This window comes from Oncorhynchus keta, chromosome 7 (genome assembly GCF_023373465.1).
Source record: "Oncorhynchus keta strain PuntledgeMale-10-30-2019 chromosome 7, Oket_V2, whole genome shotgun sequence".
NCBI lineage: Eukaryota > Metazoa > Chordata > Actinopteri > Salmoniformes > Salmonidae > Oncorhynchus > Oncorhynchus keta.
Window position 1 is genome coordinate 42,265,222 of NC_068427.1, and position 20,465 is coordinate 42,285,686.

The 20,465-nt window shown below is 46.5% G+C and overlaps 1 protein-coding gene and 1 long non-coding RNA gene across 2 annotated transcripts in view; both read right to left on the reverse strand.

Moving 5' to 3' along the window:
* The window catches only part of LOC118386534 (serine-rich adhesin for platelets-like), a 42,286-nt gene extending 36,549 nt beyond the window's left edge, over positions 1–5,737 (reverse strand). Inside the window, exons 1-5 of the mRNA XM_052521806.1 lie at positions 5,676–5,737; positions 5,453–5,556; positions 765–820; positions 499–586; positions 177–386 (exon numbers count right to left, since the gene is read on the reverse strand). The gene's annotated coding sequence lies outside the window, so the exon portion shown is untranslated. The remainder of the gene's footprint in view (positions 1–176; positions 387–498; positions 587–764; positions 821–5,452; positions 5,557–5,675) is intronic.
* Positions 5,738–6,725: 988 nt separating this feature from the next.
* LOC118386535 (uncharacterized) lies at positions 6,726–20,020 on the reverse strand. Its single transcript, XR_004826250.2, has 4 exons — positions 19,550–20,020; positions 7,880–7,965; positions 7,684–7,739; positions 6,726–7,280 (listed from the first exon to the last, which is right to left on the reverse strand). It is a non-coding gene; the product is annotated as an uncharacterized LOC118386535 (long non-coding RNA).
* Between the last annotated feature and the right edge of the window lie 445 nt (positions 20,021–20,465).

Below are 20,465 nucleotides of genomic sequence, written 5' to 3' on the forward strand. Positions count from 1 at the left end.
TAAACCGGTGCACCTGGCACCTACTACCATACCCCGTTGAGAGAGAGAGAGAGAGAGAGAGAGAGAGAGAGAGAGAGAGAGAGAGAGAGAGAGAGAGAGAGAGAGAGAGAGAGAGAGAGAGAGAGAGAGAGAGAGAGAGAGAGAGAGAGAGAGGATCCACCAGGTAGACTCCTCACCTTCTCACAACCAGCCAGATCCACCAAGTCGACTTCTCACTTTCTCACTACCAGCCAGATCCACCAGGCCAGGTAGACTTCGCACCTTCTCATTACCAGCCTGATCCACCAGGTAAAGTTGTTCTGACAGCTTCAGTTCTATCTCTTTGTTCTCCTGCTTGATGTTGATCAGGAAGATGCTGTGACTGCAAGAACTGTGCTCATTCATGTCTGTGTGGACGAATAAACAGCAACACAACATTTGAGTGGTAGCACAGAAAATGGGCTTCAAATGTATTTATTCATTAAATGTGTGACTCCAGAGGAAAAGAGAAGCACTTACTTGTAACAGCCACGTGATGATTGGACTTTCCCTCATCGATGACATCCATAACCTCTTCTGGACTGGACACAAAGCGTTCCGTACAGCCCTGTGTGTGAAAGTGGGAATGTGTGTGAAGCTGAGGTAAATGTTGCATCAGAACCACAATATAGTGGGGTATTTACCAGAAATATTATTTACTGTGCTTAGTGAATGAACAATAATATTATCAACAATTGAAATAATTTCTGTTTATAGCACTTTAGCAACAGAGATTGGATACCCACCTTAACACAGGGCACCTTGTTTTTGTCCTCATGCACCGCCAGGTTGGTCTTTGACACTGAAAAAGAAAAATGGCAGAAAATATTTAAATCAGAATTGTCCACCTCATATTTCAGCATTAAAACTAGAAAGTCTTTACTCACCATTCAATAAGTCTCTGATTTTGTCTAAGTAGATTTCAAAGTAGGAGATGTATAAAGACACAACATACACTATATATACAAAAGTATGTGGACACCACTTCGAATTAGTGGTGTCGGCTATTTCAGCCACACCTGTTGCTGACAGGTGTATAAAATTGAGCACACAGCCATGCGCTCTCCATAGACAAACATTGACAAAATAATGGCCTTACTGAAGAGCTCAGTGCCTTTCAACGTGGAACCGTCATAGGATGCCACCTTTCTTCAAATTTCTCCCCTGCTAGGGCTGCCCTGGTTAACTGTAAGTGTGGTTATTGTGATGTGGAAATGTCTAGGAGTAACAATGGCTCAGCTGCAAAGTGGTAGGCCACACAAGCTCACAGAACAGGACCACCAAGTGCTGAAGCATGTAGGGCTTAAAAATGGTCTGTCCTCGGATGCAACACTCACTACCGAATTCCAAACTGTCTCTGGAAGCAGCGCCAGAACAAGATGTGTTTGTCGGGGGATTAATGAAATGGGTTTCCATGGCTGAGCAGCCGCACACAAGCCTAAGATCACCATGCGCAATGCCAAGTGTTGGCTGGAGTGGTGTAAAGCTCGCCGCCATTGAACTCTGGAGCAGTGGAAACGCGTTCTCTGGAGTGATGAATCATGCTTCACCATCTGGCACTCTGACGGATAAATATGGGTTTGGCAGATGCCAGGAGAACGCTACCTGAACAAATGCATAGTGCCAACTGTAAAGTTTGGTGGAGGAGGAATAATGTTCTGGGGCTGTTTTTCATGGTTCGGGCCACGCCCCTTAGTTCTAGTGAAGGGAATTCTTAAAGCCACAGCAGACAATGACATTCTAGATGATTCTGTGCTTCCAACTTTGTGGGGAAGGCCCTTTCCTGTTTCAGCATGACAATGCCCCACTGCACAAAGCCAGGTCCATACAGAAATGATTTGTTGAGATTGGTCTGGAAGAACTTGACTGGCCTGCACAGAGCCCTGACCTCAACCCAACCCCATCGAACACCTTTGGGATGAATTGGAACTCCGACTGCGAGTCAGGCCTAATCGCCCAACATCAGTGCCCAACCATACTAATGCTCTTATAGCTGAATGGAAGCAAGTCCCGCAGCAATGTTCCAACTTATAGTGGAAAGCCTTCACAGAAGAGTGGAGTCTGTCATAGCAGCAATGTTCCAACTTATAGTGGAAAGCCTTCACAGAAGAGTGGAGGCTGTCATAGCAGCAATGTTCCAACTTATAGTGGAAAGCCTTCACAGAAGAGTGGAGGCTGTCATATCAGCAATGTTCCAACTTATAGTGGAAAGCCTTCACAGAAGAGTGGAGGCTGTCATAGCAGCAATGTTCCAACTTATAGTGGAAAGCCTTCACAGAAGAGTGGAGGCTGTCATAGCAGCAATGTTCCAACTTATAGTGGAAAGCCTTCACAGAAGAGTGGAGGCTGTCATAGCAGCAAACCGTGTACCAGCTCCATATTAATGCCTTTTGGTCATATAATGTATATCACACACTGCATATAAACAAACCGTTAATAAACAGGACTCCTGTGCCAGTCTTGTCCTTGGTGAAGTACCCACTATTCTAACAGACCAGCACTCGGGTTCCTAGGCTTTTGTGTATTGACCTTCCATTTGGGTTACTACTGGACTATCCCTCAGCCACCACAGCACCTGTTCCATTCACATTGTATATGGTACACATAATACACTGATCATACACTTTCATAACATCTTAATATACATTCTCATATATTGACAAATCCTGCTAAATGATATCTTAACATAGACTATTTGCTCTGAAGGCAAGCTAGCCTAAATTACATGGACACTGAGCACCTAGCCAGGGTTCCAGAGGGGCCATGGTGTGTCTGTTACATTGATGTGGAACCTAGCCAGGGTTCCAGAGGGGCCATGGTGTGTCTGTTACCTTGATGTGGAACCTAGCCAGGGTTCCAGAGGGGCCATGGTGTGTCTGTAACCTTGATGTGGAACCTAGCCAGGGTTCCAGAGGGGCCATTGTGTGTCTGTTACCTTGATGTGGAACCTAGCCAGGGTTCCAGAGGGGCCATGATGTGTCTGTTATCCTTGATGTGGAACCTAGCCAGGGTTCCAGAGGGGCCATGGTGTGTCTGTTACCTTGATGTGGAACCTAGCCAGGGTTCCAGAGGGGCCATGGTGTGTCTGTTACCTTGATGTGGAACCTAGCCAGGGTTCCACAGGGGCCATTGTGTGTCTGTTACCTTGATGTGGAACCCAGCCAGGGTTCCAGAGGGGCCATGGTGTGTCTGTTACCTTGATGTGGAACCTAGACCAGGTTCCAGAGGGGCCATTGTGTGTCTGTTACCTTGATGTGGAACCTAGCCCAGGTTCCAGAGTGGCCATGGTGTGTCTGTTACCTTGATGTGGAACCTAGCCAGGGTTCCAGAGGGGCCATGGTGTGTCTGTTATCCTTGATGTGGAACCTAGCCAGGGTTCCAGAGGGGCCATGGTGTGTCTGTTACCTTGATGTGGAACCTAGCCAGGGTTCCAGAGGGGCCATGGTGTGTCTGTTACCTTGATGTGGAACCTAGCCAGGGTTCCAGAGGGGCCATGGTGTGTCTGTTACCTTGATGTGGAATCTAGCCAGGGTTCCAGAGGGGCCATGGTGTGTCTGTTACCTTGATGTGGAACCTAGCCAGGGTTCCAGAGGGGCCATGGTGTGTCTGTTACCTTGATGTGGAACCTCGCCAGGGTTCCAGAGGGGCCATTGTCTGTCTGTTACCTTGATGTGGAACCTCGCCAGGGTTCCAGAGGGGCCATGGTGTGTCTGTTACCTTGATGTGGAACCTAGCCCAGGTTCCAGAGGGGCCATGGTGTGTCTGTTACCTTGATGTGGAACCTAGCCAGGGTTCCAGAGGGGCCATGGTGTGTCTGTTACCTTGATGTGGAACCTAGCCAGGGTTCCAGAGGGGCCATGGTGTGTCTGTTACCTTGATGTGGAACCTAGCCAGGGTTCCAGAGGGGGCATGGTGTGTCTGTTACCTTGATGTGGAACCTAGCCAGGGTTCCAGAGGGGTCATGGTGTGTCTGTTACCTTGATGTGGAACCTAGCCAGGGTTCCAGAGGGGCCATGGTGTGTCTGTTACCTTGATGTGGAACCTAGCCAGGGTTCCAGAGGGGCCATGGTGTGTCTGTTACCTTGATGTGGAACCTAGCCAGGGTTCCAGAGGGGCCATTGTGTGTCTGTTACCTTGATGTGGAACCTAGCCCAGGTTCCAGAGGGGCCATGGTGTGTCTGTTACCTTGATGTGGAACCTAGCCAGGGTTCCAGAGGGGCCATGGTGTGTCTGTTACCTTGATGTGGAACCTAGCCAGGGTTCCAGAGGGGCCATGGTGTGTCTGTTACCTTGATGTGGAACCTAGCCAGGGTTCCAGAGGGGCCATGGTGTGTCTGTTACCTTGATGTGGAACCTAGCCAGGGTTCCAGAGGGGCCATGGTGTGTCTGTTACCTTGATGTGGAACCTAGCCAGGGTTCCAGAGGGGCCATTGTGTGTCTGTTACCTTGATGTGGAACCTAGCCAGGGTTCCAGAGGGGCCATGGTGTGTCTGTTACCTTGATGTGGAACCTAGCCAGGGTTCCAGAGGGGCCATGGTGTGTCTGTTACCTTGATGTGGAACCTAGCCAGGGTTCCAGAGGGGCCATGGTGTGTCTGTTATCCTTGATGTGGAACCTAGTCAGGGTTCCAGAGGGGGCATGGTGTGTATGTTACCTTGATGTGGAACCTAGCCCAGGTTCCAGAGGGGCCATGGTGTGTCTGTTACCTTGATGTGGAACCTAGCCAGGGTTCCAGAGGGGTCATGGTGTGTCTGTTACCTTGATGTGGAACCTAGCCAGGGTTCCAGAGGGGCCATGGTGTGTCTGTTACCTTGATGTGGAACCTAGCCAGGGTTCCAGAGGGGCCATGGTGTGTCTGTTACCTTGATGTGGAACCTAGCCAGGGTTCCAGAGGGGCCATGGTGTGTCTGTTACCTTGATGTGGAACCTAGCCAGGGTTCCAATGGGGCCATTGTGTGTCTGTTACCTTGATGTGGAACCTAGCCCAGGTTCCAGAGGGGCCATGGTGTGTCTGTTACCTTGATGTGGAACCTAGCCAGGGTTCCAGAGGGGCCATGGTGTGTCTGTTACCTTGATGTGGAACCTAGCCAGGGTTCCAGAGGGGCCATGGTGTGTCTGTTACCTTGATGTGGAACCTAGCCAGGGTTCCAGAGGGGCCATTGTGTGTCTGTTACCTTGATGTGGAACCTAGCCCAGGTTCCAGAGGGGCCATGGTGTGTCTGTTACCTTGATGTGGAACCTAGCCAGGGTTCCAGAGGGGCCATGGTGTGTCTGTTACCTTGATGTGGAACCTAGCCAGGGTTCCAGAGGGGCCATGGTGTGTCTGTTACCTTGATGTGGAACCTAGCCAGGGTTCCAGAGGGGCCATGGTGTGTCTGTTACCTTGATGTGGAACCTAGCCAGGGTTCCAGAGGGGCCATGGTGTGTCTGTTACCTTGATGTGGAACTCCAGGTTCTCGTCCATGGGGTAGATGTGGTCAACGATGTCCCTGCTGATACGGGGATAATACCCATCTGCTGAGAGTCAAGTATCTTGTCCTGGGGGAAAAAACACACTCCTCATCAAATAAACAAGATAGACTACAACACTTAGCATTCCCAAAAGTTGAAATGGCAAGTAGCAATACAGGTTCATTACAGAGGGAAAAAGCACTCACCATTTCTCCTCAAACAAAGGCCTTAACCCTCTTAGCTTTCATAAGGCCCGGGTCCTCCTACTGATGAGAAATATACATGTTACCTCAAGGGGTTTCATTACAAGCTCCTTTGCCAGCCTGAACTCCCTCTACTTTAGTCCCCTCATCCCCCACCTCAATTTCATTCAGTCTTAACTCTCCTAATCCAGCCCAAACATAATAAAAATGATATTGATTTGACAATAGAAATGTAATGGACTATCACAGTCTGTCATTTGCCTCAGGGCTGTTGCCATTCATATGGTAATATGATGCTGGCTAGGTAGACGAGGATAGGGAGATGTATAATAGCATCATAGATTAAGCACATAACAAGGGTAGTTTTACATTCTGGTCAGGCTGGCAGCGTGGAAGCTAATCATACTGCCACCATCGCTTCCCCGCCCTTCCATTAGCTGCTGAGGAATAATGGAATAAATGTTTTCCAATTTTATCCTGAGGCTTGCTGAAGGCTCTCTGTGCTGTTTCCAGGGCAACGGCTGCAGCTGAATAGGAGGCTATTGTATGTATGTGGAATCGCATGGTGGCACATCATGTGAATCATGGCGGCGTAACACCTCGCTGCTATTTTGGCGTGCCGTCTGGCATAGGCCGTCTGACATAGGCAGTCAGCCTAAATCAAGGTATGCCAGGAAGGAAGACACAGCAGGAGGGAAGGACTGCTGGGAATGCTCCCATTCAAGGAGAACCAGACATTTTCTTCCGCAACACAAGCATGAGAGAGATTTTTGCTGAAAAGTCTGTTGGTGATTTATTGTATATGCATACTGACTGGCACCTCCCTTAAATGAAGCAAACATGTTTGACAATCTCAAGTGTCTGCCGCCTGAGTAACCACAGCACAATTTCGATCCGCCTGTAAAAAACATGTTTCCGCAACACTATGTTTAATCTAAAACTTAGTCTAAAACTCGCTTTTGAAATCATGTTAGGATTATGACTGAGGTAATCATCTTAAAGGGATAGTTAATGCAAAATATATATTTGTGTTAAATTACCCTTACCTTGAGTTGTGTCTGAAGGCCCATGGTGACAGAATCCACACAAATCCATGATGTACTTTATTTAATGAATGGAAACAGCCGAACCGATGTTCGCAAACCTGCACTGCAAGACAAAACTTCTGCAAAAACGCTTCAAACTAAGTTTGGTAGAGTCAATACTCACAAAGAACCTGTCCAGGTTTTCTTCCACGCGAGAATGTTGTCATTTTGCAATGAAACATTTTAAATGCTCTGATACTTCCTATGGTTTACGGGTTCCTATGTTTATCCGGAAAGCAATCTGTCTCTAAGTGCCTTGCCCCAGGAGGACATCATCAATGGAAGACACATACAGATGCCCTGTGCTGTTGCTACGTGAGGTAATAGTTTCAGTGCTGAGGAACTAAGTTCCAGGAATTATTTCCTTTATTATTTGTTAAAAAAAAAATCCCTGCTAACTCCACTAACTACCAAACTTAGTTTGAAGTGTTTCTGATGTCTCGGCTTGCAGTGCAGCTCTGCTAACATCGGTCCGGCTGTTGCCATTCATGAAGTCTGACGATGCTAGTATGCCAACTCCAGGCTGTAGACAGAAGTACATCATGGATTATTGTAGATTCTGTCACCATGGGCCTTCAGACACAAATCAAGGTAAGGTTAATCTAATCCAAATATAGATTTTGCATGAACTATTCCTTTAAACTCCAGTCACTACCAGCTCAGCCAATGGGTCACTAGATCACCTACAGATGCAGGCAGCAAGGCCAAAAGGTAAACCTGATTTTAGTCTGTATCTCTGGCTCCTCTTTAAACGGTTTTATGTTCCATGAGCCTCACCTTTGTACTGGCTTGTAAAACTCCATCAAATGAGCTGCTAATGGTCATACAGTAGCCTAACGTCTGCTATCCTTAATCTAATCTCTAAAATAATCTCTTTGGTTCTAGCACAAATCCCAATGAGGCATCAAAATGTCCTTCTGACTTACCTCCATGGTGTGGATCTTTCCTGATGAGGTCTGGCCATAGGCAAAGATTGTTCCATCTACAAAATGCAGACACTGGGGTTACGTCTTTCATAATAGCTCTGGAACTGAGTTGATATGATGATGAAATGATGATGATGATGACGGTGAGGAGGAGAAGAGGTCAGATAAAGAGACTGCAGGACAGAGTGTCTCTGACCTTTGACGATCTGCTTGGCACAGGCATCGTAGACTTGCTCCTGGGTTGTGTTGGGTGGCAGGACTCGGTCAAACACAATGCTTACTCTGCAAGGGACGAAATAAAGCAACTGTCAATGGTCTAATTTCACCGTTAGTCCATTCCTGAGGAACCGTTGTCAGTTATTTTCATCAACAGAACTGAACGTAATGACGTGAATAAAGACTAAACATTTTCCACCTCAGACACGTTCTCACTGTTGAATCTTTTGACTGCAAGCAGGGTCTGACAATCTGACAAGGTGAGAAAATAGAGTCCGTATTACATCAAGCAAGGTTCCATGACTGTGGTGACCTTGTTTCCTCCAGATCTCTTTCAGAGTCAGTGTGTCTAGAAGGTGTCACACTAAACCAGTCTCCTCCTGCTCTGAGGTACAGCCGGAGCAACTCTAAACGGACCTCAGATCAGTGATTCTGTCTGTCTAGGAGGTGTCACACTAAACCAGTCTCCTCCTGCTCTGAGGTACAGCCGGAGCAACTCTAAACGGACCTCAGATCAGTTATTCTGTCTGTCTAGGAGGTGTCACACTAAACCAGTCTCCTCCTGCTCTGAGGTACAGGCGGAGCAACTCTAAACGGACCTCAGATCAGTTATTCTGTCTGTCTAGGAGGTGTCACACTAAACCAGTCTCCTCCTGCTCTGAGGTACAGCCGGAGCAACTCTAAACGGACCTCAGATCAGTGATTCTGTCTGTCTAGGAGGTGTCACACTAAACCAGTCTCCTCCTGCTCTGAGGTACAGCCGGAGCAACTCTAAACGGACCTCAGATCAGTGATTCTGTCTGTCTAGGAGGTGTCACACTAAACCAGTCTCCTCCTGCTCCGAGGTACAGCCGCAGCAACTCTAAACAGACCTCAGATCAGTTATCCTGTCACAACAGTACGCCTGTCTGATTATTCACTTAGTATAGGACAGATCACCTGTCTCCTTACACTGTGGGCCTGGAGGTTACTTTGGAGACAGAGACAACCACATATTTTTCTGCTAATAGCATCCTGGGATGGGCTTGAATGAAGCAGGCCCACAAACAGTTACACAGGAAAACAAAGGATGGAGAGGAGACATTTTCAAGACAAGATTTGTATTTGTATTTATTATGGATCCTCATTAGCCAAGGCAGCAGCTATTCTTCCTGGGGTACAGCAAAATTAAGGCAGTTATACAATTTTCAAAGCACACAAAGTGTGTGCCCTCGGGCCCCTGCTCCACTACCACATATCTACAACACAAAATCCATGTGCACGTGTGTGTATAGTGCATATGTTATAATGTGTGTGTATGCATGTCTCTGTCTATGTTAGTTTTGCTTCACAGTCCCTGCTGTTCCATAAGGTGTATTTTTTATCCGTTTTTTAAATCTAATTTTACTGCTTGCATCTGTTACCTGATGTATAGTCATGGCTCTATATATTACTGTGTGCCTCCCATAGTCTGTTCTGGACTTGGGGACTGTGAAGAGACCTCTGGTGGCATGTCTTGTGGGGTATGCATGGGTGTCTGAGCTGTGTGCTATGTCGTTTAAACAGGCAGCTCAGTGCTTTCAACATGTCAATACCTCTCACAAATACAAGTAGTGATGAAGTCAGTCACTCCTCTACTTTGAGATGGCGGGTTATGAGTGTTTTAGAACTTCTGTGTAGGATGTACAGTTCATGTGGATGTCCATATGTGTTTGTGAAATGTCATTGAATGCCTGTGTGAATGTGTGCATGGGGAGCCAGAAGTGCCACAGTCAGAAATACTCTCCCTCCTCTTCCATAGCAAGCGAGTGTATTTATGTGTGCGTGTAGTTGTGCATGTGTGTGTAGTTGTGCATGTTGGTGTGTGTAGTTGTGTATGTGTCTCTCATGCCTCTTGGAGACAGACCACCACCAGGCACTACTCTATACTGCTGTAGGAGTGAACTATTGCTTCCCACTTTGTTCTTGTCCTGCTAGTCTCATCTAAAAAAACATATCTGGGACAGTTGGCATTCGGTCAGACTGATTTCAAACCCATGTAATTACCTTTGTTTAACAAAGGAGATGAATTGAAAAGCAGCAGAATTGATTGATGGATCGTATAATGAGAGGTTCTTCCTGGCTAAGAGTGGGTTTACTCACCCTGGGGCTTTGATGGGGTGAGGTGGGGCTGGGATTCTTTCAACTGAAGGTCATATGCATTTTCCCCGTCAAGCAACGGTGTTTCTAGCTATCCTCCACAGTCCCCAGTTTCATCAAGCAACGGTGTTTCTAGCTATCCTCCAGTCCCCAGTTTCATCAAGCAACATCAAGCAACAGGGTTCTAGCTATCCTCCAGTCCCCAGTTTCATCAAGCAACATCAAGCAACAGGGTTCTAGCTATCCTCCAGTCCCCAGTTTCATCAAGTAACATCAAGCAACAGGGTTCTAGCTATCCTCCAGTCCACAGTTTCATCAGCTATCCTTCAGTAGCTAGAACACTGTTAGCTAGAACACTAGCTAGAAACACTGTTGCTTGATGAAACTGGGGACTGGTGGATAGCTAGAAACACCGTTGCTTGATGAAACTGGGGACTCTGGAGGATAGCTAGAACACTGTTGCTTGATGAAACTACTAGCAACAGTGTTCTAGCTATCCTCCTGAGTCATGTTAATCAAAGCCCTTGAATAAGTATTTGGAAAGTATTCAGACCACTTGACTTTCCCCCCCTCATCAATCTACACACAATACTCCATAATGACGAAGCAAAAACATTTTTTTTAAATGTGGGCAAATTCAAAAATAAATAAAGCCGAAATATCAAATTTACATAAGTATTCAGACCCTTTACTCAGTACTTTGTTGAAGCCCCTTTGGAAGCGATTACAGCACCGAGTATTCTTGGGTATGATACTTCAAGCTTGGCACATCTGTATTTGGGGAGTTTCTCCATTTCTTCTCTGCAGATCCTCTCAAGCTCTGTCAGGTTGGATAGGGAGCATCGCTGCTCAGCTATTTTCAGGTCTCTCCAGAGATGTTTGATAAGGTTCACGTCCGGGCTCTGGCTGGTCCACTCAAGGACATTCAGAGATTTGTCCCGAAGCCACTCCTGCATTGTCTTGGCTGTGTGCTTAGGGTCGTTGTCCTGTTGGAAGGTGAACCTCCCCCCCAGCCTGAGGTCCTGAGTGGTCTGGAGAAGGTTTTCGTCAAGGATCTCTCTGTACTTTGCTCCGTTCATCTTTCCCTCGATCCTGACTAGTCTCCCACATCCCCACAGCATGATGCTGCCTCCACCATGCTTCACCGTAGAGATAGTCCCATGTTTCCTCCAGACGTGACCCTTGGCATTCAGGCCAAAGAGTTCAATCTTGGTTTCATCAGACCAGAGAATCTTGTTTCTCATGGTCTGAGAGTCCTTTGGGCAAACTCAAAGCAGGCTGTCATGGGCCTTTTACGGAGGAGTGGCTTCCGTCTGGCCACTCTACCATAAAGGCCTGATTGGTGGAATTTTGCAGAGATGGTTGTCCTTCTGGAAGGTTTTCCAATTTCCACAGAGGAACTCTAGACCATTGGGTTCTTGGTCACCTCCCTGACCAAGGACCTTCTCCCCCAAATGCTCAGTTTGGCCGGGCAGCCAGCTCTAGTAAGAGTCTTGGTGGTTCCAAACTTCTTTCATTTAAGAATGATGGAGGCCACGGTGTTCTTGGAGACCTTCAATGCTGCAGAATTTGTTGGTACCCTTCCCCAGATCTGTGCCTCGACACAATCCTGCCTCGGAGCTCGAGAGACAATTCCTTCGACCTCATGGCTTGGTTTTTGCTCTGACATGCACTGTCAACTGTGGGACCTTTATATAGACAGGTGTGTGCCTTTCCAAATCATATCCAATCCACTGAATTTACCACAGGTGGACTTCAATCAACATTTACATTTACATTTAAGTCATTTAGCAGACGCTCTTATCCAGAGCGACTTACAAATTGGTGCATTCACCTTATGACATCCAGTGGAACAGCCACTTTACAATAGTGCATCTAAATCTTTTAAGGGGGGTTACTTTATCCTATCCTAGGTATTCCTTAAAGAGGTGAGGTTTCAGGTGTCTCCGGAAGGTTGACTCCGCTGTCCTGGCGTCGTGAGGGAGTGTGTTCCACCATTGGGGAGCCAGAGCAGCGAACAGTTTTGACTGGGCTGAGCGGGAACTGTACTTCCTCAGTGGTAGGGAGGCGAGCAGGCCAGAGGTGGATGAACGCAGTGCCCTTGTTTGGGTGTAGGGACTGATCAGAGCCTGGAGGTACTGAGGTGCCGTTCCCCTCACAGCTCCGTAGGCAAGCACCATGGTCTTGTAGCGGATGCGAGCTTCAACTGGAAGCCAGTGGAGAGAGCGGAGGAGCGGGGTGACGTGAGAGAACTTGGGAAGGTTGAACACCAGACGGGCTGCGGCGTTCTGGATGAGTTGTAGGGGTTTAATGGCACAGGCAGGGAGCCCAGCCAACAGTGAGTTGCAGTAATCCAGACGGGAGATGACAAGTGCCTGGATTAGGACCTGCGCCGCTTCCTGTGTGAGGCAGGGTCGTACTCTGCGGATGTTGTAGAGCATGAACCTACAGGAACGGGCTACCGCCTTGATGTTAGTTGAGAACGACAGGGTGTTGTCCAGGATCACGCCAAGGTTCTTAGCGCTCTGGGAGGAGGACACAATGGAGTTGTCAACCGTGATGGCGAGATCAAGCTGTAGAAAAATCTCAAGTATAATCAATGGAAACAGGATGCATCTTAGCTGAATTTCGAGTCTCATAGCAAAGTGTCTGAATACCTATGTAGATAAGGTATTTCTGTTTTTTATATTTAATACATTTGCAAACATTTCTAAAAACCTGTTGGCACTTTGTCATTATGGGGTATCGTGATGTCATTATGGGGTATTGTGATGTCATTATGGGGTATTGTGATGTCATTATGGGGTATTGTGATGTCATTATGGGGTATTGTATGTAGAAAACGTTTTTATTTGATCCATTTTAGAATAAGGCTGTAGCGTAACAAAAGGAGAAGGGGCCTGAATACTTTCCAGCAGTGACCATGTAGCTAGAATGCTAACATACTCTAGTCTAGTTTATGTTGTTTGTCAGCATAGTAGTTTAAATTAATACAAAGTCGGTAAACAGAATGACAAACAAATAAGATGTTGGACAGCTGGAGACAACTCATCCTAAAAACTGACTGAAATTAAATACAGTAGAATGCCACAGAATAACTTATGCCTGTAGGAAGAGACTGGCTGGTGTGCCGGCTTTCACATTCTCCACTGTGTGTTGCAGTGGTTTGTGAAGACTACACCGTACACTACTACCCCTAATTCCCCCGTGGCCGGCTACAGCCAGGGAGCCAATTGAAACGTCAGGGCTGCTTTACTGTGATGAAACACTTATTTGAGCTGTGCTGTCACGCGACCCAGATAAGAGAGTAAAATGTCTTAATGAGTTCAGAACGCTCTCCTCCTGTCTACCGACACTCTGGGGAGGCCAGTGTTCCATACAGTTTAACAGTACCACATGGAATTGAAAGTTCACAGACCCCAGTATTTAGTGCTGGTCCTCAACTTCACATTACTGTCTGTTGATGTTGGGCTCTTTATGTACCATGGTTTCAGGGGCCATTGTTGTACAATGTTGTTTATTTATGAGTCTCAAACTCCATCTGTAACTACAACACTGATCCACAACATTGATCCATAAAAGTACTTTGTTCTGGACCAGCTTTCTGACAGAGGAGCAACTTTTCTTTTATAGCGTAGCGTAGGCAAGGGGTCAAGGACCCCAACAGTGGGAGAGAGAGAGAAAGCTGTTGTTCTAACAAGGACCCGGTCGCCACAGAAACTGACTCCCAAAGGGAGAGTCTTGTGCTGATTGGATGTCGGCCAGCTGTTGAGTGATGCAGACTTCTCCCTCTCTCTCTCTGTTTCCCATCCTCTCCCACTCTTCCCCTCTCTAGCCCCTCCCCATCTCTCTCTCTTGCTCTCTCTCAGTTTCCCTACCTCTCCCACTCTACCCCCCTCCCCATCTCTCTCTCTTGCTCTCTCTCAGTTTCCCTACCTCTCCCACTCTACCCCCCTCCCCATCTCTCTCTCTTGCTCTCTCTCTGTTTCCCTTGCTCTCTTACTCTTCCCCTCTCTACCCCCCTCTCCCTCTCTCACTCTTCCCCTCTCTACCCCCCTCTCCCTCTCTCACTCTTCCCCTCTCTACCCCCTCTCACTCTTTCCCCATCTCTACCCCCATCTCTCTCTCTTGCTCTCTCACTCTTCCCCTCTCTACCCCCATCTCTCTCTCTCACTCTTCCCCTCTCTAGCCCCCTCTCCCTCTCTCACTCTTCCCCTCTCTACCCCCCCTCTCACTCTTCCCCTATCTACCTACCCACCCATCTCTCTCTCTGTTTCCCTTCCTCTCTCACTCTTCCCCTCTCTACCCCCCTCTCCCTCTTGCTCTCTCACTCTTCCCCCACTACCCCCCCTCTTCCTCTCCCACTCTTCCCCTCTCTACCCCCCTCCCCATCTCTCTCTCTTGCTCTCTCTCTGTCTCTCTGTTTCCCTTGCTCTTTTACTCTTACTCTTCTCCCTCTCTACTCTTCCCCTCTCCTCTTCCCTCTCTACCCCCATCTCTCTCTCTTGCTCTCTCACTCTTCCCCTCTCTACCCCCATCCCTCTCTCACTCTTCCCCTCTCTACCCCCCTCTCACTCTTCCCCTATCTACCTACCCACCCTCTCTCTCTCTGTTTCCCTTCCTCTCTCACTCTTCCCCTCTCTACCCCCTCTCCCTCTTGCTCTCTCACTCTTCCCCCCTCTACCCCCCCTCCCTCTTCCTCTCTCACTCTACCCCCTCTACCCCCTCATGCTCTCTCACTCTCCCCTTCCCCCTCTCCCTCTTGCTCCCACTCTTGCTACCCCCTCCCTCTTCCCTCTCTCTACCCCCTCTCCCTCTTGCTCTCCCTCTTCCCCCTCTTGCTCGCTCACTCTTCCCCCTCTACCCCCCCCCTCTTGCTCTCTCACTCTTCCCCCTCTACCCCCCCCTCTTGCTCTCTCACTCTTCCCCTCCCCCCTCTCCCTCTTGCTCTCTCACTACCCCCCTCTTGCTCTCTCACTCTTCCCCCTCTACCACCCCCCCTCTTGCTCTCTCACTCTTCCCCTCTCTACCCCCCCCCCCTCTCTTCCTCTCTGTGACAGGAAGGCTGTCTGCTGTGTCTCAATCTCTTGTTCAGTCAAGACCAAGATCTTCTCAGCATTGTTAAGGTACTGCTTTGTGTTCTGGGAGAGAGAGAGAGGGGGGTAGAGAGGGGAAGAGTGACAACTGTCAAAGACACAAGGTTGTCACTCAATCATTCTAACTGTCAAAGAGACAAGGTTGTCACTCTCAATCATTCCAAACTCCAAAGAGACAAGGTTGTCACTCTCAATCATTCCAACCTCCAAAGAGACAAGGTTGTCACTCAATCATTCCAACTGTCAAAGAGACAAGGTTGTCACTCTCAATCATTCCAACCTCCAAAGATACAAGGTTGTCACTCTCAATCATTCCAACCTCCAAAGAGACAAGGTTGTCACTCTCAATCATTCCAACCTCCAAAGAGACAAGGTTGTCACTCTCAGTCATACCAACCTCCAAAGAGACAAGGTTGTCACTCTCAACCATTCCAACCTCCAACAAGGTTGTCACTCAATCATTCCAACTGTCAAAGAGACAAGGTTGTCACTCTCAATCATTCCAACCTCCAAAGAGACAAGGTTGTCACTCTCAACCATTCCAACCTCCAAAGAGACAAGGTTGTCACTCTCAATCATTCCAACCTCCAAAGAGACAAGGTTGTCACTCTCAATCATTCCAACCTCCAAAGAGACAAGGTTGTCACTCTCAGTCATTCCAAGGTTGTCCTCCAGTCATACCAACCTCCAAAGAGACAAGGTTGTCACTCTCAACCATTCCAACCTCCAAAGAGACAAGGTTGTCACTCTCAATCATTCCAACCTCCAAAGAGACAAGGTTGTCACTCTCAATCATTCCAACCTCCAAAGAGACAAGGTTGTCACTCTCAATCATTCCAACCTCCAAAGAGACAAGGTTGTCACTCTCAATCATTCCAACCTCCAAAGAGACAAGGTTGTCACTCTCAATCATTCCAACCTCCAAAGAGACAAGGTTGTCACTCTCAATCATTCCAACCTCCAAAGAGACAAGGTTGTCACTCAATCATTCCAACCTCCAAAGAGACAAGGTTGTCACTCTCAGTCATACCAACCTCCAAAGAGACAAGGTTGTCACTCTCAATCATTCCAACCTCCAAAGAGACAAGGTTGTCACTCTCAATCATTCCAACCTCCAAAGAGACAAGGTTGTCACTCTCAACCATTCCAACCTCCAAAGAGACAAGGTTGTCACTCTCAACCATTCCAACCTCCAAAGAGACAAGGTTGTCACTCTCAACCATTCCAACCTCCAAAGAGACAAGGTTGTCACTCTCAATCATTCCAACCTCCAAAGAGACAAGGTTGTCACTCTCAACCATTCCAACCTCCAAAGAGACAAAGTTGTCACTCTCAACCATTCCAACCTCCAAAGAGACAAGGTTGTCACTCTCAGTCATACCAACCTCCAAAGAGACAAGGTTGTCACTCTCAACCATTCCAACCTCCAAAGAGACAAGGTTGTCACTCTCAACCATTCCAATGCCTTTGTAAGAGAACGTGTTCAATATAGAATGAACTAGTACCATGCCACATCTCCTATAAAGGCACCTCAGGTCAATACACCCCATGTGTTCTAATTGACATGTAAGCATTACTTCAGCCTAGCTTGAAAGACAAATAGGAAACCCACAGCAGTATGGCAGAAATATGCCGGATTTACAAATGTGACCACACTATATCCCACAATCTCAATAAATGATGTGTGAACACACACACATACACTATATCCCACAATCTCAATAAATGATGTGTGAACACACACACATACACTATATCCCACAATCTCAATAAATGATGTGTGAACACACACACATACACTATATCCCACAATCTCAATAAATGATGTGTAAACACACACACACACACGCAGCAAGCACACGCAAACACACACATACACGGTCAAGATGCCATTTTGTCAATAATAGATGTTGTCCCAAAGGAACAGACCTTCGCTCTACTGGAGAGGTTTCCATCCCACATGAAGGATTCATTATTAAATCAAAGTTTATTTGTCACGTGCGCAGAATACAACCTTACAGTGAAATGCTTACTTACAGGCTCTAACCAATAGTGAGAAAAATGTATTAGGTGAACAATAGGTAAGTAAAGAAATAAAAACAACTGTAAAAAGACAGTGAAAAATAACAGTAGTGAGGCTATATACAGTAGAGAGGCTGTATACAGACACTGGTTACATACATACAAATCAACATGCTCTCATTGTGTGCTGTGGACATCCACTATGGTGGAAGACTGCCTGACTAGGAATGTCTTTCAGCAGAATTAACCTTCTCTGCATCACCTAGGGAAAGTAAAGACAACATGCTCCTTTGGCAAACCTGATGCAGAGAGGGAGAGTTCATGTGTTGCTGTGGGAGAAAACGGGTCAGATGTACACCTGTACAGCATGTGACCAGCCATACACTGTCCTGCTCTAGGTCAGGGATAGCTAGTGTAAGAGCACATGCAGCAACTGTACATCTGTGTGTTTGTAATTGTTGATGATGATTCCAGCCAGTGACCTTCTACTCCCCTGTCAATCATTTCTAATTACCTCCAGCCTCCATCGTCACAGAGACAGAATTACCCAAGAGACTGTGCTCCTGCCTCTGCTTAGAGGGAACATTTATCAATAGTAAAGAAAGACACAGCACTATTTCACCCCTATAAAACACACAGACTAGAACAGAACTGGAACAGGGCTGAACTAGTTCGCTTTAACACTGAAGAAAGTCTATCCCCTCAATAGCCTACACATTGTAGTCTCATGTCAATGTTTACAATAATGTATTTTAAACTATAACACATACAAATGAATAATTCATTCAGTTCAATATAATGTATACAGTATATGTTAAAACATTCATGTTCTTTTTATTTCTCATTTAATTTGCGACCGGTGTGAAGCTGTTTGAGGCTTTGCAATTATATCAATGAAATCATCATCTTCTTTCTGATAAGCAATTAGACTACTGTAGGTTACAAAATTAAAATGATACTGCACATCAATACCTCTAATTGTAGGAGCAAGAATAAGAGGATTACATGGTGCATTGCTTTATTTTACATGATACTCTAGACTTCTAGTGAATATCTCATTTATGTATCTATCTGAATTAGTGGAACAGACAGTAAGAACTAGACTCGGCCTAAGTGTGTGTGTCTGTGTGTGTGTGTGTGCGTGTTTGAGTGGGTTACCTAACACTTCCCACTTCCCCCACTTTACAAATGATCCATGCATTCAGGGCTGTGCTTCCCTTTGTAGTCTGTAATAGTTTGCAAGCCCTGCCACATCCAACAAGTGTCGGAGGTGGTGTAGAAGGTGTGGGGGTATGCAACCATACCCCCAACCTTCCCCTGGGCAAAGGCAAACACTGGTCAGGCCATGTGCAACCATACCCCCAACCGTCCCCTGGGCAAAGGCAAACACTGATCAGGCCATATGCAACCATACCCCCAACCTTCCCCTGGGCAAAGGCAAACACTGGTCAGGCCATGTGCAACCATACCCCCAACCTTCCCTGGGCAAAGGCAAACACTGGTGTGTGCAAGCAAACCTTATGAAGCAAACACTGGAGTGTTTGTGTTGGAGCAAACACTGGTCAGTGCAAACATACCCCCAACCTTCCGTGGGAGTAGGCAAACACTGGTCAGGCCATATGCAACCATACCCCCAACCTTCCCCTGGGCAAAGGCAAACACTGGTCAGGCCATGTGCAACCATATGCTTGTGTGAGCAAATTATGAAGTGAGTGTTTGTGTTGGAGTGTGTGTGTGTGTCAAGTAGATATTGCTGTGAAGTTGTGTGTGTGTGTGTGTGTGTGTTTGTTTGTTTGTTTGTTTGTTTGTTTGTTTGTTTGTATGACATGAATGTAAACAACTGAACATTTGTTAAACACTACCACGGTCAGGCTATGGCAGCCTCTGCAGCCTCACTCTTCCCAGGATATCAAAGTATTTTTTGAGAAGGCGCGAAAATGAAATACATTATTTGGTACAATTTTGATTATGGAAGATTGAATAGGCGTGATTCAAACAATTTGCTTGGAATTGTTTTGTAGCTGACGTCTTTATCTGTGCATGAGAGCGCATCCAACTCAGTTTCCCCACCAGAAAACACGCGATAACGTCAAGTGTTGAGTATTCGCGCACGCAATTCAGGAGAAAACACGGATGAGTGTCAGCTCACTGGACCGCAGTACATTACTGGATTTGCTTCCATTGATAGCAGAGTTAAGGACATATTTATATAAATATCGGTCCCTTTTTGGCGTTTACACCATTATTATTCCAAACAATTGCCCATTTAGGCCCCACCCATGTCCGTGATCAAGTTACACATCACCGTTTGTTTTGCCAAACTGAATTTGTGAGTGAATATAAGCACCTGTGCACCATGGCTTTGTTTGTAGACTACACAATGAACATTGGGTCTATCAAATCGTTTTGCTCACCGTTATTACCACCGTATCTTCGCCCTTGAATATCGGAATGTATTTGTCTCCTCTGTTGGTTGAAGGGCCTGAATCGGAACATCACTTTCACACCGCACTCAGCAGCATCCGCCATGTCCACAGTACTACGTTATATCCCACCAGATATCCCAAATAACTTTCTCTGCGTATCGTGAAGTTTACACCAGGTTTCTTCGAAGAGGTGACGTTAACCACTCCTTTCCAATGTGGTTTGCTGAAATTCAATCTCGAGCGTCCATTCCTGTCAATTCAACAATTGGTGGTAGGCTGAATTCAAGTTGAAAAAAAATAGCTTGATTAATGAATGGTCTGTTATGGATTTGAGTTAAAGTTTCCATTTTCGTGGTCAAATATTTGCTTCAGACTTCCAGTATTCCCGTATCCACCAATGGCGCCTTGCAACATAACCAGCATCCACCAATTTGAAGCTCGTGGCGCTGATGCTGTCCAGTCAATCCCATCTAAATCCACCCAAGAGATGGGGATGCTGATGTTGCAGCTTATCACGTGCTTGCATCCCGAACATGACACCAATGCAATTTTGGGAGCAGTAGTGAAATCATATTGATAAACGTTACAATAAGTGATTGCCATTGATGATATTACTTTGAAAATGTTATACACCTAGTCCCCTAATTTAACTCATCACCACATAAGATATTTCTGTGTAAAATATAATTGATGGTCCAATATGATCCTTTAAGGCACAGTGATGTCGAAACGTTGATGTTTTACACAATAAATTACTGGGAGTTTATATATGTTCAGCTATTTAAAAAAAAAATACCTTGCAGTTTATTCAGAGTTAGTCAGCACCTCTACACAAAAAACATTCCTCTGGGTGTGCACCAGCTTCTTATTCAATAAATATGATCCTTTGAAAGCTAATCACTCA